Raw genomic sequence first — 14,623 nt, 5'->3', positions numbered from 1 at the left:
GTAGAGCCTATCTTAAAGTCTGTGGTAAATCACATCAGATTGTAGTCATTTTATAGGCCAGGCATTTTACTTACATTTTATTTCCTTTGGTAATGAAAACGTAAAATAGACAGTCCCCCTAGGCTCACTCTGTTAGCAATCAACTAAATTAATCATCTGGAGGAGTTTTGAGAATGTGGAGAAAAAGATACAGGAGTTCACAGATACTGTTCAGTTGTATCAGTTAAGTGGATATTTTCATATACAACTTTTAAGTGTCTATATCCTGTTATCTTCTAAAATAAATGGTAAAATAAAGCAAAATTTTCAAGTTGATAGGAGTAAAGGTTCTTAAATACCATAGTTTGCATTTAAAAGGATAATTTTCTAAGGCAGTGTGATAATGCGATGTTTTACATTTTAAAATTAAAACAAGTTAATGACAAGTCTCTGTGCTACTTTTTATCTCTAATTGTTACGGAGTGTCTTCATTATTTAGGAGGGGGAAAAAACAACTGAGTTTTCTCACTCAAGAGTCAGATTCTAGACAAATGCAAGATTTTAGATCAGATTGACATTAAAAAACAAAACACTGGGTCATTGCAATCCAGTGTCTCTGTGCACCAGTTAGAAATTGAGAATGTATAGAAATTTCTACAGCAATTTGATATTGCTGTTGCATTAAAGTTTATCATTTTTCTAGTAATTTTTGAAAACGTGTTTTACAAAAATGTTTTTGACAGCAATTTAGGCGTTGAAACTGGTCCTTCACATATAATTTGAGAAACACTACTCTTAGGTGGTTTTCCTCAGGAGCCAAGGCCAGCTCATTTGCCCATCCTTCCCTGAAACAACTAGGTTTGTTATTCATCTCCTCACAACTATTGGACTTGGTGTCAAAATTTCATTTCTAAACTGTAGCATCTTTAAATAATACTGTGTGGTATCCTGCTTACTATGAATTCCAAAGTAGACATTAGGCAGCCTTCCTAGTTACCTTGGGTAGTTTATACTTCAGTGTTCCTGTTGCTATTCCATTGCTAGAAGCAAGAAATGAAATTGCAGGCATGCGATCACGTGTGGTACTAGGTTTTTCTTTTTAATTGAGAGGAACCAATTTTCACATTTTAATCTTGTCCCGTTTCTTTTTTTTTTTTTTTTTTAAATTTTTTTTTTTTTTTCAACGTTTATTTATTTTTGGGACAGAGAGAGACAGAGCATGAACGGGGGAGGGGCAGAGAGAGAGGGAGACACAGAATCGGAAACAGGCTCCAGGCTCTGAGCCATCAGCCCAGAGCCCGACGCGGGGCTCGAACTCACGGACCGCGAGATCGCGACCTGGCTGAAGTCGGACGCCCAACCGACTGCGCCACCCAGGCGCCCCTTGTCCCGTTTCTTTTAATTCACAACTTGTAATTCCTCATAGTTTTGCACAGAGGTTCTGTTCCTGCGTTTCCTATCCACACACCCCCCCCCCCCCCCAAGATATGTATTGAGTCGTTACATTTGTTGTGTTCTAGGTGAGGGGCCTAACAGCAGAAAACAGAATGAACTAGACTCTGCTTCAAACTTTTAAAAGCAGACATGTCTTAAAAATAAACAGATCTCTCCATAAGGTTCTACAGTTTTTGTTATTGAAATAGAACTCCTAGGGTCTCTGTTACTAGGGATTAGTAGTCTGGAGGTACATAGAAGGTGAGGTGGTTTAACCATGAGTGAACATCACACTAGGTAGGACTAAACCCTCGCAGGCAAAGAACAGCTTTTGCAAGACTTAATTTTTATATTACTGAAATCTATGATTGTCCAAGAAAAATTTGGTTCTTTTTTGGTTATGTGATTTTACTTTTTAATAATTACAACTTTCATTTAACATACTGAGTATTGTGAAACATTTTAAATGTGATTGTGTCTACATTGGCATGGTTGTATAGATCCTCTAGCCACCTCCCCAAAATACCTAAAGTGTTTTTTCCTTTCACATTTGACCAAACAATGCATGCTTATTGTATTTTGACTACAGAAAGGTAGAAGGTGAAAATTTCCTTCCTTGTTCAAACCCACTCTTTTTTCAAGGTACCTCTCAAATTTCTAGTAAATGTCTAAATTTCTGTGCACACACCAGACACATGTGTGTGCACATGTGTGTAACTTTTCTTTGGACACAGGTCATTTTGGTAGCATTTTCTCATTTAATAATTTTGGACATTTTTACCTTGAATTGCACATATAGAACATTGTTTTTATTCTTTGTCTAGTGATCCATTGTGTGAATGTATGCCTTATTGGAGGACTGCTTGCCTGCTTTCCTTCCTTGTAATTTTTGCCTTTATAGTCCCCACTGTAAATTGTCTTATCTTTGTATACTGTGTTTTTTTGCTGTGTGTAAAGAAAACAGTTTTCTGTTCTTTAGCTAAGTGGCACTTACTCTTCTTTCCCTCTTCCACACCAGACTGTTTGAAACTACATACATGAATTATCATCAGTTTTGTAATTGTGTCCTGTAGTGCTTCTTTGCAAGTTTTCAGTTTTGGTCCTCATGATATCTTTCTGATTCGTTTTTAATTGCATTACTTTCTTCTAATGAGCCAACATTGTTATAATTACAAGTAGTTTTTCCCAAAGACAAGCAATAAGCTAGTAATTCTATTTTAGACCTGTAAACGTTGAAAGAGCTTGAATCAAATACATTGATATTGGACCCTGTTTTATTTTTAAGCAGTGTAATGAATTTAACTCCATAATTTTTAAAATGAGAGCATTTCCCAAACACATCTATATATTTTTATAACCTTTTCCCCTTGGCATTTGGTTTTGTTTTTAAGGGCTTTTTTTTCCTCTTTGTATTTGTTTTCAATCTTTGACTCTGTTTTAAGTAAATGGTTTCCGTGAAATGCCTGTGTGTTTTGTTTTGGTACAGGATACACTATAAAATACATGAGGCATAAGATATTGTTCCAACTTGACCCTGCTCTGCGTTGTCTCATGTCAAGGCATTAAGTGTATTACATACACATTTGGGGCTTTTTCTGTGTTCTGGCACTGCCTTTCAGATAATGACTATGGTTAAATACTGCAGTGTCCTGTGCTTTTTCAAGCATAAGGAATTTGTAATTGAGCCAGAATGACCTTTAAGGGAATCACGAGTTTTCATTTCACATGCTTTTTCTTCTTTCAGGAAACCACTAATTATTGACCTCCTCCTCATGCTTTTTTTAAAGTGCTGCTCTTTATAAAGTTTCTGTCTATAAATATTAATGCGTTCCATTTCTTCTTAGGTTATCCATTCTGTCACTTTATTTGTGACAGTGACTTCAAGTATTTGTCCTTAGGTATAACCTTCCTCTTGTGCTTCAGATCTGTGTCTCCCTGCCTACTGGACCTCTTATGTTGGGGTCAGCAAACTACAACTCATAGGCTATATTTGGTCTGCATTCTGTTTTGTAAATAAAGTTTTATTAAAACATAGCCTCATCCATTTGTTGATGTATGTCTGTGGCTGTTTTTGTGCTACAATGGCGGAGTTGGCTAGTTGTGACAGACTGTGTAGCCTGCGAAGCCTAAGATATTTACTGAATTGGAGATTTCTAATCTTAATTGAAAAAGATTTTTTTTTTTTTAAGTTTGATCCTTACCCTTACCCTAAATGTTTTGTGGTGATGATGTTACTGGCAGAAACCAAATATCTTATCCTCTTTCAACTTCCTTTTCACCTCTAGCAAACCTCTAGCTCCATCCCCACTTGATCAAAGCTTTATTATCAACACAATTAAATGTGATTTGCGTTGTTACTTACTTTCTTTCACCTTCCGCTCACACAATTTCTGAGTCTACTGCTGTTTTCTCCTAATTGTCCCTTTGGGTTTTTATACTAAAAGACATCCCAACTGACCTCCCTACTTTTTGTCCATGGCTTCAAACACTTACTGTTTTATCTGCATATTAAGACTTACTGCTCTTTTGAAAGCAAAGTAACCGGAGTTTTCTCCAACTGGAAAATGCTGGAGCTTATGTACTCACTATCAAAGTGATAGTTGGTGTTTTTAATTGTAAAAATGATTGCAAAGTGGTTTTGAATTATCTAAGAAAGCTTGTACTCTGTGGGACTATCTTACTAATATACTTACTGTATTATCTAAAGCAGCACGTGTGTGCATTTGTTTGTTCCTTGTTTTATTACAGGAAGTAGAAGAATGAAGAAAGGAGGGAAATGGAAGAAAAAATTAAGCCAAAAGTAAAGTTAGCAATGTAAAATGCATTCATCCCATAAAGTCAATCTAGTGACCAAATAAAAGGGAGAAGCAAGTAACTCGGAGATGCTAATATGCGTGGGCAACTCCCATTTGTGGCCACAATTTGTGCTGTAAGTAATTTAACAGGCTATGCCAAAGGAAGACAGGAGCCAGTACATACTCCATAAAATGATTAAAGGAAAAAAACAGCTACCTGCTCCAGAAAAGCACACACATGCTTTGGAGTCTGACAGCTTGAGTTCAGATTCTAGTTCTGCCATCTATTAGATACCTAAAACTAGTCAAGTTTGTTGAGCTCTTGAAGTCCATTTTCTCATCTGTGATACAAGTGATCCCTGTATCAGAGGGTGGTTGTAAGACAGTTGTGTGATCAGTGTATAGTGCAGTGCCTGGTTCATGTGAATGTGGAAGGAATGAATAGTAACCTTCTTCCGTGGGTCTTCATGAAAGAATACCTGTAGTGTACATCATGTAGCGACTGACATACCATAGTAATTCTTTTATGGGATTTGTTTGTCAATGTAAGCTGATGAAGTCATGTAAATTGTAGTTCCGTAAATGTAATTGGGTAGGGGCCTCAACCACATTTGAGAGCCAAGTTTATATAACCCAGCCCAAGACGTAAGAGTCTCAGGGTGTAAAGTAATGGTTCTTAATGTAACGGTTTTTGATGGAGCAAAGTTATGTGTTACCATTCCAGAGTAGCTATACGTACATATCAAATCGTATGTAGTATTTGGGAGTCCTGTTGACCTGAAGCCACTCCATGGATTAATTAGCCTGAGTGTCCTTGTATCTCCAAATTGAGGGCTCTTGATTTAGGAAGATGGTATTGGGTGCATAAATCATTAAGTCAGTGGTTCTTAATTTTTTTTTTTTAAGTTTTATTTATTTGAGAGCACAAGCAGGAAAGGGGCAGATGGGGAGAGCATCTCAAGCAGGCTCCTCACTGCCAGTGTAGACCCGATGTGGGGCTCCAAGCCATGAAACTGTGAGATCATAATCTGAGTTGAAATTAAGAGTCTGACACTTAACTGACTGAGCCACCCAGGCACCCCAAGTCAGTGGTTCATAAATCTGTCAGACATAGCACCCCATGTGTAAAAGAAAATGTAACCTTGTATGTTCTTATTCTGAAGTGAAATTGCTGGGTAATATAACTTGCTTATCCCCTTTTAAAGAAAAATTAATAAATACCCTAACCAGAGAATAAAAGAAGTAATAATAGAATAATTAGGGAAATTAGAGGGAAGTAATTTTTATAAAAATTATTTTAGCCCAAATGGAACTACATAATGAAGTCTGATAATTGAACTTCTACCTAGTATCAGTGGGAATGTAACAATTCTAAATGTAAGCTATTAAGTTACTCTGAAATGAACAATGCTTAGGACAGTTCTGGACTAAAACTATCTTTTTTCAATTTACATGTAGTTTTGGAAAATTCAGAGTATATTAAAATTGTGCAAAAATTGGTTAAATGTCAATGTCTGGCAGGATATTTGAATGTTGTTTGGGATACTAGCTCTTAGGTTTGTAGATCTGCTCTGTGTATTGCTTATCTGTAAAGCCAGCATTACTCTACCTGTAATTGCTATAACCAAAGTATCCCATAAACTTCCACTAGGATGCTAGTGCTCAGTGGTAATGTGCCCATTGATAGCTAGTCCTTTAGATTGTTTGCATTGTACACATGAATTGGCAGGTCATTCTGATTCATTATACCTGGAGTCAGACCTATGATTCTGCATTTCTAAGAAATCCCCACGTGATTCAGACGATTATTGCGATCCATGGGCCACACTTTAAGGCATAATGCTCTATATCTGTATTGTCCAAAAGGGTAGCTTGGACATTTCTATTATTGCAGAAAGTTCTGTTAGGGAGTTGTGGTGAATACTGTTTCTCAAGTCATCTTTTAATAGGTTTTAATAGGTTTTAAATGAGTTTTACTTCTGGACATTTATCTGAAGAACTAGTTAATGTGTGTGATCATATGCTTTAGGAGCCGTGTTTGGAATAAGATTGTCATTCTTTTTGTGAAAGTTGAACTTGGTAAAGACATGTACCACAATGGAATGTCCCCAAATCTGCAGAGATGGATCTAGATTCTACGGAAAGCATGAAACAGCATTTTTCAAAATGTTTCTTACTACAACCTACAATCAGAAATACATTTTATATTGTGACTCAGTTTGTGTGTATTTGTATATCCCAAGACAAAAGTTTCACTAAGCTGTACTCAGCTTTACCATAGGGATCCATTCTGAGATTTTTCTGTGCTAGTCTGTTTCTTTTTTTATGCTGGTCTCGATCTTCATCTAGTTAGGCAAAATCTGCAGTTTGAAAAAATACCATAGGAAATATCCCTGGTAATGTGAGCCTGTTAAAATCATAAAGCAGTTTATACCATTTGGCCATATCAGCCATGAAAAAGTATCTGTAAAGCCTTCATTGTTTGTTTACACTTGGTTAGTTTAACTTTTTTTTTTTTTTTTTAATTTCATGTAAGTAATCTCTACACCCTGTGTGGGGCTTGACTTCACAACCCTGAGATCAAGAGTCTTTTCGGCTGAGCCAGCCAGGCGCCACCAGTTTAACATTTTTTTTTTAAATTGAAGTAAAGTTGGTATATAACAATTTGAAGTGTATGACATAATTTGATATTTGTATACACTACAAAGTGGTCAGCAGAATTCAGTCTAGTTACCATCCGTCACCATACAGTTGGCTCCCTTCACTTATTTTGCCCACCCCCCAATCCTCTTCATTTCTGATAACTATCAATCTGTTCTCTGTACCTATGAGTTTTGTTTGTTCATTTGTTTCACATTCTACATATAAACAAAATCATACATTACTTGTTTTTCTCTGTCTGGGTTATTTCACTTAGCATAATATGTTTAAGGCTCATCCATGCCACAAATGGCAAGATGACTTTTTTTTTTACGCCTGATTAGTATTCCATTGTGTATATATACACCACATCTTGATTCATTCATGCATTGATGGACATTTAGATTGTTTTCATATCTTGAAATATCTTGACTATTGTAAATAATGCTGCAATGAACATAATGGGGTACATGTGTCTTTTTGAATTAATGTTTTTTATTTCTTTGGATAAATATACTCAGAAATGGAATAGGTGGATCATATGGTACTTCTGTTTTTAATTTATTGAGGAACCTGCATACTGTTTCCCATAGTGGCTGTGCCAATTTATATTCCCACCAACAGCACATGAGGGATCTTTTCTCTACATCCTCACCAATACTTGTTATTTCTTGTCCTTTTGATACTAGCCATTCTGGCTGATGTGAGGTGACATCTCATTCTGGTTTTGATTTACATTTCCCTGATAATTAATGATGTTGAACATCTTTTCGTGTGTCTGGTGGCTATCTATATGTCTTCCTTGGAAAAATGTCTGTTTAGGTTCTCTGTCCATTTTTTACTGGGATTTTTTTTTTTCCTATTGAGTTGTTTGATTTTTTAAAATTTTATTTTAATGTTTATTTATTTTTGAGAGAGAAAGAGCATGAGCAGGATAGGGGCAGAGAGAGAGGGAGACACAGAATCTGAAGCAGGCTCCAGGCTCTCAGCTATCAGCACAGATCCCAACTTGGGGCCTGAACTCATGAACCGTGAGATCATGACCTGAGCCGAAGTTGGACACTTAACCAACTGAAGGCACCCAGGCGCCCCAGTTTGAGTTCTTTTAATTAGACTGTAACATAAATACAAAATATATTCCTAGGTAACTAAATGAGTGGGCACTCAAAAGTCTTAATCAGTTAAATAGTTACCACATTGTAAGAAGTGATAGTGCTGGTTTTAGATAGGTATTCTGTAGATTTTTGGGGGGCAGGGGAGGAGGTGGGGAAAGCAATAATTACATTGCAAACTGCTTGCCTATTTAAGGTCACAGTGACAGTAAACCCATGTGATCTGCATTAACATGAATACTTATCTATGTATAGCAAAAGAGCCTATATTCATCTTATCCAAGTATGGTATTAATACACGAAGTTAAAAAAAAGTATAGGAAATATACATATTAATTGTTTCTCCCATTGGAATTCTGATCTATTAAAGATGTTTCTTACTACTCAGTTTCCCACAAGTATTAATGAGCAGGCTTAGTATTTAGCCATTCAACAAATATTGAGTACCTATTATATACTAGCCATTGCTAAGTGTTGAATAGACAGTGGAGAATAAGTGAGACATAGTAACCCTTGATGATGAATATAGTCTGTAAGTTTATATAATGTAAATGAAAATACATTTATTCAATGGTTACTGTATGCCAAGGTAGTTTATACTAACAACAAAGCAGAACAAAAATCTCTCAGCTAATAAATCTTGTTTTAGATTTGTAGATGTGTTCATTTTCCCTTTGTGTTTGTAACAGTTTTTGCCTTACACAGTTCAGTGCAGTTATTTGATGTTAACAGATGACATTTTGTTGTTAATTTTATGCTTTATCATACAAACAAATGGCTAATATTTCTCCATTGCAGTAGATAGCCCTGAACCCTGAACCCCTCCTCTAACTCCCTGAAGTCCATGTGGTTTTACTGTAGGTTAGAATCTTAAATAGGTAGTTTTATTCCTGGGCAATAATTAGTTATCTATGTGTGAACTCCAGAAAATATTTTTTTAACTTTTAATTTCGGTATAGTTTCAAATTTACAGAAAAATTGGAACAATACGAAGAATTTCTATATACCCTTCACCCAGATTTATCAAATGTTAGCATTTTATAACATTTACTTTATTCTAAATTTTTTTCTGGACCATTTGAGAATAAGCTGATAACCTCTTTTGCCCTAGATACTTCAGTATGTTTCTTAAAATATATGCTGCATATTTTCTAGAAGCCAAGATATTCTCTTACATAAGCATAATACAGTGATCAAAATCAGGAAATTAGCATTAATACAGTGGTAAAATTTATAGATTTTATTCGATTATCATCTGTCCCAATAATTTCCTTGATAACAAATCAAAAGTTCCATTTCTGTGTTGCATTCAGTTGTGCTATCCCTTTAGTCTCCTTTAATCTGCAACAGGTCCTCAGCCCTTTGGTTTAATGACATTAACATTTTGAAGAGAACATGGCAGCTACTTTGTAGTATATTTCTCAGTTTTGGTTTGAATATGTTTCCTCATGATTAGAATCAGGCTATGAACTTTTGGCAAATATATAACCTAAGTTATGTGGTTTTCTCAGGGCATCCTGTGAGGAACACATGGTGACAATTTGTTCCATTACTGATGTTAATTTTGATCACTTGATTAAGATGATATCTATGGTTTTGTCCACTGTAAACTTACTGATTTTCTCTTTGTAGTTAATAATAGTATCTTGTAGGGGAACTTCCTGTTTCTCCACAAATTTTGCCCGAAAATTTTAGTACTCAGTGATGTTGTTGCCTTCAGTTAGGACTGACAAATGGTGATTTTTCTACTTCCATCAGTCTTCTGTATTTATTACTTGGCTTCCCATTGTTAGAGCTTTCCCTTATTATTTAAGTGCAGACTCATGGTTTCTATTCAATTGATAATAATCTTTTACCATCATTAGTTTGGTGTTCATATTGTCCCAGATTTGGCCAGTGGGTGCTCCTCCAAGCCTGCTCCTTGTCATTTTGACACATTCATATTATTCTTTGAGTGGAATTTACTTTTGGGTATAAAGAATGTCCCGGGTTTATCTTGATTCATCTTGTACCTTCTCTGCTTCAGTTCTGAAATTGGTGATTTCTCCATGGAGCCCTGATCCCTTTAATGGAGAATGTCATTTATAGCCAATAGATTGGCTATAGATTTATAGCCAAGATCTAGCAGTTGGTATACTCATTGCTACCAAGGTGTCATTGCTTAAAAGTTCTCAGGTTGACAGAGCTAGGAAATAGAAGTATGTATGTGTTTATACACATATCTTTCTTTTTTTTTTTTGCATTTTATTTTATTTTTTTATTTTATTTTATTTTTTTAGTATGTGAAATTTATTGTCAAATTGGTTTCCATACAACCCCCAGTGCTCATACCAAAAGATGACCTCCTCAATGCCCATCACCTACCCTTCCCTCTCTCCCACCCCCCCCCCCCATCAACCCTCAGTTCTCAGTTTTCAAGAGTCTCTTATGCTTTGGCTCTCTAACCACTCTAACCTCTTTTTATTTTCCCTTCCTCTCCCCCATGGGTTTCTGTTAAGTTTCTCAGGATCCACATAAGAGTGAAACCATATGGTATCTGTCTTTCTCTGTATGGCTTATTTCACTTAGCATCACACTCTCCAGTTCCATCCATGTTGCTACAAAGGGCCATATTTCATTCTTTCTCATTGCCACGTAGTACTCCATTGTGTATATAAACCACAATTTCTTTATCCATTCATCAGTTGATGGACATTTAGGCTTTTTCCACAATTTGGCTATTGTTGAGAGTGCTGCTATAAACATTGGTGTACAAGTGCCCCTATGCATCAGTGCTCCTGTATCCCTTGGGTAAATTTCTAGCAGTGCTACAGCTGGGTCATAGGGTAGGTTTATTTTTAATTTTTTGAGGAACCTCCACACTGTTTTCCAGAGTGGCTGCACCAGTTTGCATTCCCACCAACAGTGCAAGAGGGTTCCCGTTTCTCCACATCCTCTCCAGCATCTATAGTCTCCTGCTTTGTTCATTTTGGCCACTCTGACTGGCGTGAGATGATATCTGAGTATGGTTTTGATTTGTATTTCCCTGATGAGGAGCGACGTTGAGCATCTTTTCATGTGCCTGTTGGCCATCTGGATGTCTTCTTTAGAGAAGTGTCTATTCATGTTTTCTGCCCATTTCTTCACTGGATTGTTTGTTTTTTGGGTGTGGAGTTTGGTGAGCTCTTTATAGATTTTGGATATTAGCCCTTTGTCTGATATGTCATTTGCAAATATCTTTTCCCATTCCATTAGTTGCCTTTTAGTTTTGTTGATTGTTTCCTTTGCTGTGCAGAAGCTTTTTATCTTGATGAGGTCCCAATAGTTCATTTTTGCTTTTAATTCCCTTGCCTTTGGGGATGTATACACATATCTTTCTATAATCTTTTGTAAAATCCCTGAGTTTATCCAATACCTCTAATTCCAACCCAATATAACAGGAGTTTTTGTGTCCTCTCTTTTCATACATGTAGCTTTGTCTGTGTACAGTGAGAAAGCAGTTTATCATCCCCAATATATTTACTTACTTGTTCAATCCTAGAATAGAAAATAGTTGCATAATTGCTAGCCTTTGTCTTTACAAGAAAGAACTCTAATAATTCAAGATATGTTTAGAGTTCATTTGATCTTTAGATGTAGGACATTTAGTTCAAATACTGTGTTCAAACTTCAGTTCTCCCTCCTACCCACCTTTCCTTCGTTGTGGCCATGTTATTATTTGAAATGTCACTTTGTTCTTTGGTTTCTGTTGTATTCCATTTTAGGTTCCCCTGCCCCATCATTTCTGGTTTCTCTCCTTTCTTACCCTTTCTTTTTCCTTTCCTTTTTTTCTCTTTCCCTTCCCTCCTTTTCTTCCCTTCCCTTTCTTTTTCTTTCCCTCCTTATTTTCTTCCTCCTCTCTCCCCTTTACCTTCTTCCCTTTTGTCTTTCCTGAATGTGTAAAACATAAATGTGATTCAAAAAGGCAGGATGATTTATGAAGCTATACTCAGAAAAATGACCTCTTCCTCTCCCCCCTAATTTATTTTGTTCTTTCTACCCCAGTCCAACTCGCCTCCTGTAGGTAACCGAATTCATGAATCTCTCGGTTATCTGTCCTTTATTTCTCTTTGCACAAAGGAGTAGATCCATGTATATTTTACTTCCTCTTATTTCTTACGCAAAGGGTAAGATACTACAGATATCTTTTGTACTTTGCTTATTTCACCTGACAGTGTATCCTGGAAATTATTTCACATCTATTCATAGAGATCTTATTTAAGCTACATTGTCTGTCTCATAGTTTATTTAACCACGCTCCTATGTATGACTATGTGTTCCAAAATATGCAGTTACAAACCTGCTGCAGTGGATAATCTTGTGCAGTTAAATTTTCATGTATCTCCAGGTTAAACTCCTTGAAACAGGATTGTTTAGTTAAAAGATAATTATTTATGTAGTTTCTGTTAGTCTCTTGAAGTTGCATCAGTGTGCATTGCCACCTGCAGTATGAGACTGCCTGTTTTCCCGTGACTTGAACCAACAGTATGTTGTTCATAATTTTACATTTGCCAATGGAACGTGGAGAAATTGTATTTTGGTAGAGGTTTAATATTCTCTTGTTTTGGGTGATGTTGAATATATTTTGAAGGCTGAGTGTGTATGTGTTTAAAAATTGTTTTTGCCTTTTACTCATAATTATTCTGGTGTTTTTAACAGCTCCTCAGGTAGTCACCAGGTAATCAGATGTATAGCCAAGATTGAAAATTGCTGCTCTGTTCTTAAAAAACCTCTCCACATTGGCCAAGTTTATACTCCTTTCTCAAGATGGTGTGTGTGTGTGTGTGTGTGTGTGTGTGCACGTGTGTGCATACCCTAGAATAAATAAGGGTAGTGTGAGAACTGGTGGTTTTGGGTTGCTAGTTCCAGCTGTTCCTGAAGCGCATATATTTCCCTATTCTATTTCTGTTCAGTAATTTCTGCATTCAGTGTGCAAATAAATACCCCCTGCCTTTTACTTAATTATATTTCAGTTGTTATCAGAATTGCCTGGAGAAAACCATTTTGTTGTCCTTCCACAATAATTGTTCATATTCTCTGGAGGAGTACTCATTTTTCATCAGTTTTGTTATTTCATTTTATTACTGATCATATCTTTGATGTGTCCATTTAGGAAAGTTATTTCAGGGCACCTGGGTGGCTCAGTTGTTTAAGTGTCTCACTTCAGCTCAGGTCACGGTCTCATGGTCAGTGAGTTCAAGCCCCACATCAGACTCTCTGCTGTCAGCACGCAGCCTGCTTTGGATCCTCTGTCCCCTTCTCTGTCTGCTTGCTCTGTCTCTCTCAAAATAAATAAACTTAAAAAAGTTTAAAAAGTTATTTAGTGAATTGCAATTGAAGTGTACTTTTTTATTTTTTTAAGTTTTTAAAAAAATATTCTTTAAATGTTTGTATTTATTTTTGAAAGAGAAAGAGAGAGCGTGTGAGTAGGTGAGGCAGAGGGAGAGAGAGAGACACAGAATCCTAAGTAGGCTCCAGGCTTTGAGCTCTCAGCACAGACTTTACTGGCATTTCTCACATTTTCTGTTGCTTGGCCTTTTTGGTACCATCTAAGCTTTCCACTCCCCTTTGTCTGTGACAACCTGCACTTTAGTTCTTGTGCTGGTTATAAAGAAGGCCATGCGTTTTAGGATGAAAGTATTTTTTGCTGGTGCTCTCTGAAACCTGCCACCACTGGGCTGTCTCTGTTTACTTCTATGTAATGTCAGGTGCTTTTGGCAGTAGTTATCTGTTTTGGTGTCTGAGGATTATACTTTTCCTATGTTTCATTGGGAAAGGTCACAGGGTTTCCCTCCTCCCTGTATTCTGGTTTTTGTACAGTTTCCAAGAGGAAAAGGAAAAGATGCTGATTTCTAGCTCTTTTGCATTAGAAGTCCCTATTTCTTTCCATTGTTACTTCATTATGATTATGGGAAGGAAGGGAGGTAAATGTATCCGGAGTCTATTATTTTTCAATTAGAAACCAGATTTTGGTCATTTTTAACCCTTTCTGAGATTATCTGTCATTATTTTTATTTTTTAAGTAATTTCTACACCCAATGTGGGGCTCAAACTTGCAATCCAAGATCAAGAGTCATATGCTGTGCTGACTGAGCCAGCCAGGCGCCCCTCATCTGTCTTTAATACAGATGATTAATTTATTCTTATAATTAATGTGTTTGATGATAGTCATCTTTTTCATTTTTTTAAAATGCTTGATTGCTGTTTCTTTTTTCAGTGCTTTGGTTTAAACTATTTTCTTTGCTTTTATCTTCCTAAAATGTATTTTATTTTTGATTCTTGTGGTTGGTATTTTAAGTTTTCAAAGGATTCTTTAACTTGTGTTCTTTGTTAGTATTAATGATTCTATGACATGTAATATTTTTAGCCCCTTTTGTTTAAGAAAATGCTTCAATTCTTACAATTCTGAGTCTTTTTGTATTGTGTTTTATGACAACATTTACAGCATTAAAAGTTATCTCTGTTTTATCGTATTTACTACCTGACCCTGAAGTCGTGATTTTTTAGAATAATGAAATCTGCTTAATTATTTTGATATCTAAATGCTATTTGCTCATCAAAAATTCAAATAATTTTTTATGAAAGTCTGAGGACTACTGTTAATATTTTGGTGGTCAGATTTTCATGCATTCATAATACCCAGAT

The sequence above is a fragment of the Lynx rufus genome, unplaced genomic scaffold, assembly GCF_022079265.1.
Source record: "Lynx rufus isolate CCGP_SWC_20201006 ecotype Redwood Valley unplaced genomic scaffold, mLynRuf1.p SCAF_3, whole genome shotgun sequence".
In the NCBI taxonomy this organism is placed as follows: domain Eukaryota; kingdom Metazoa; phylum Chordata; class Mammalia; order Carnivora; family Felidae; genus Lynx; species Lynx rufus.
This window is presented reverse-complemented; position numbering follows the sequence as displayed.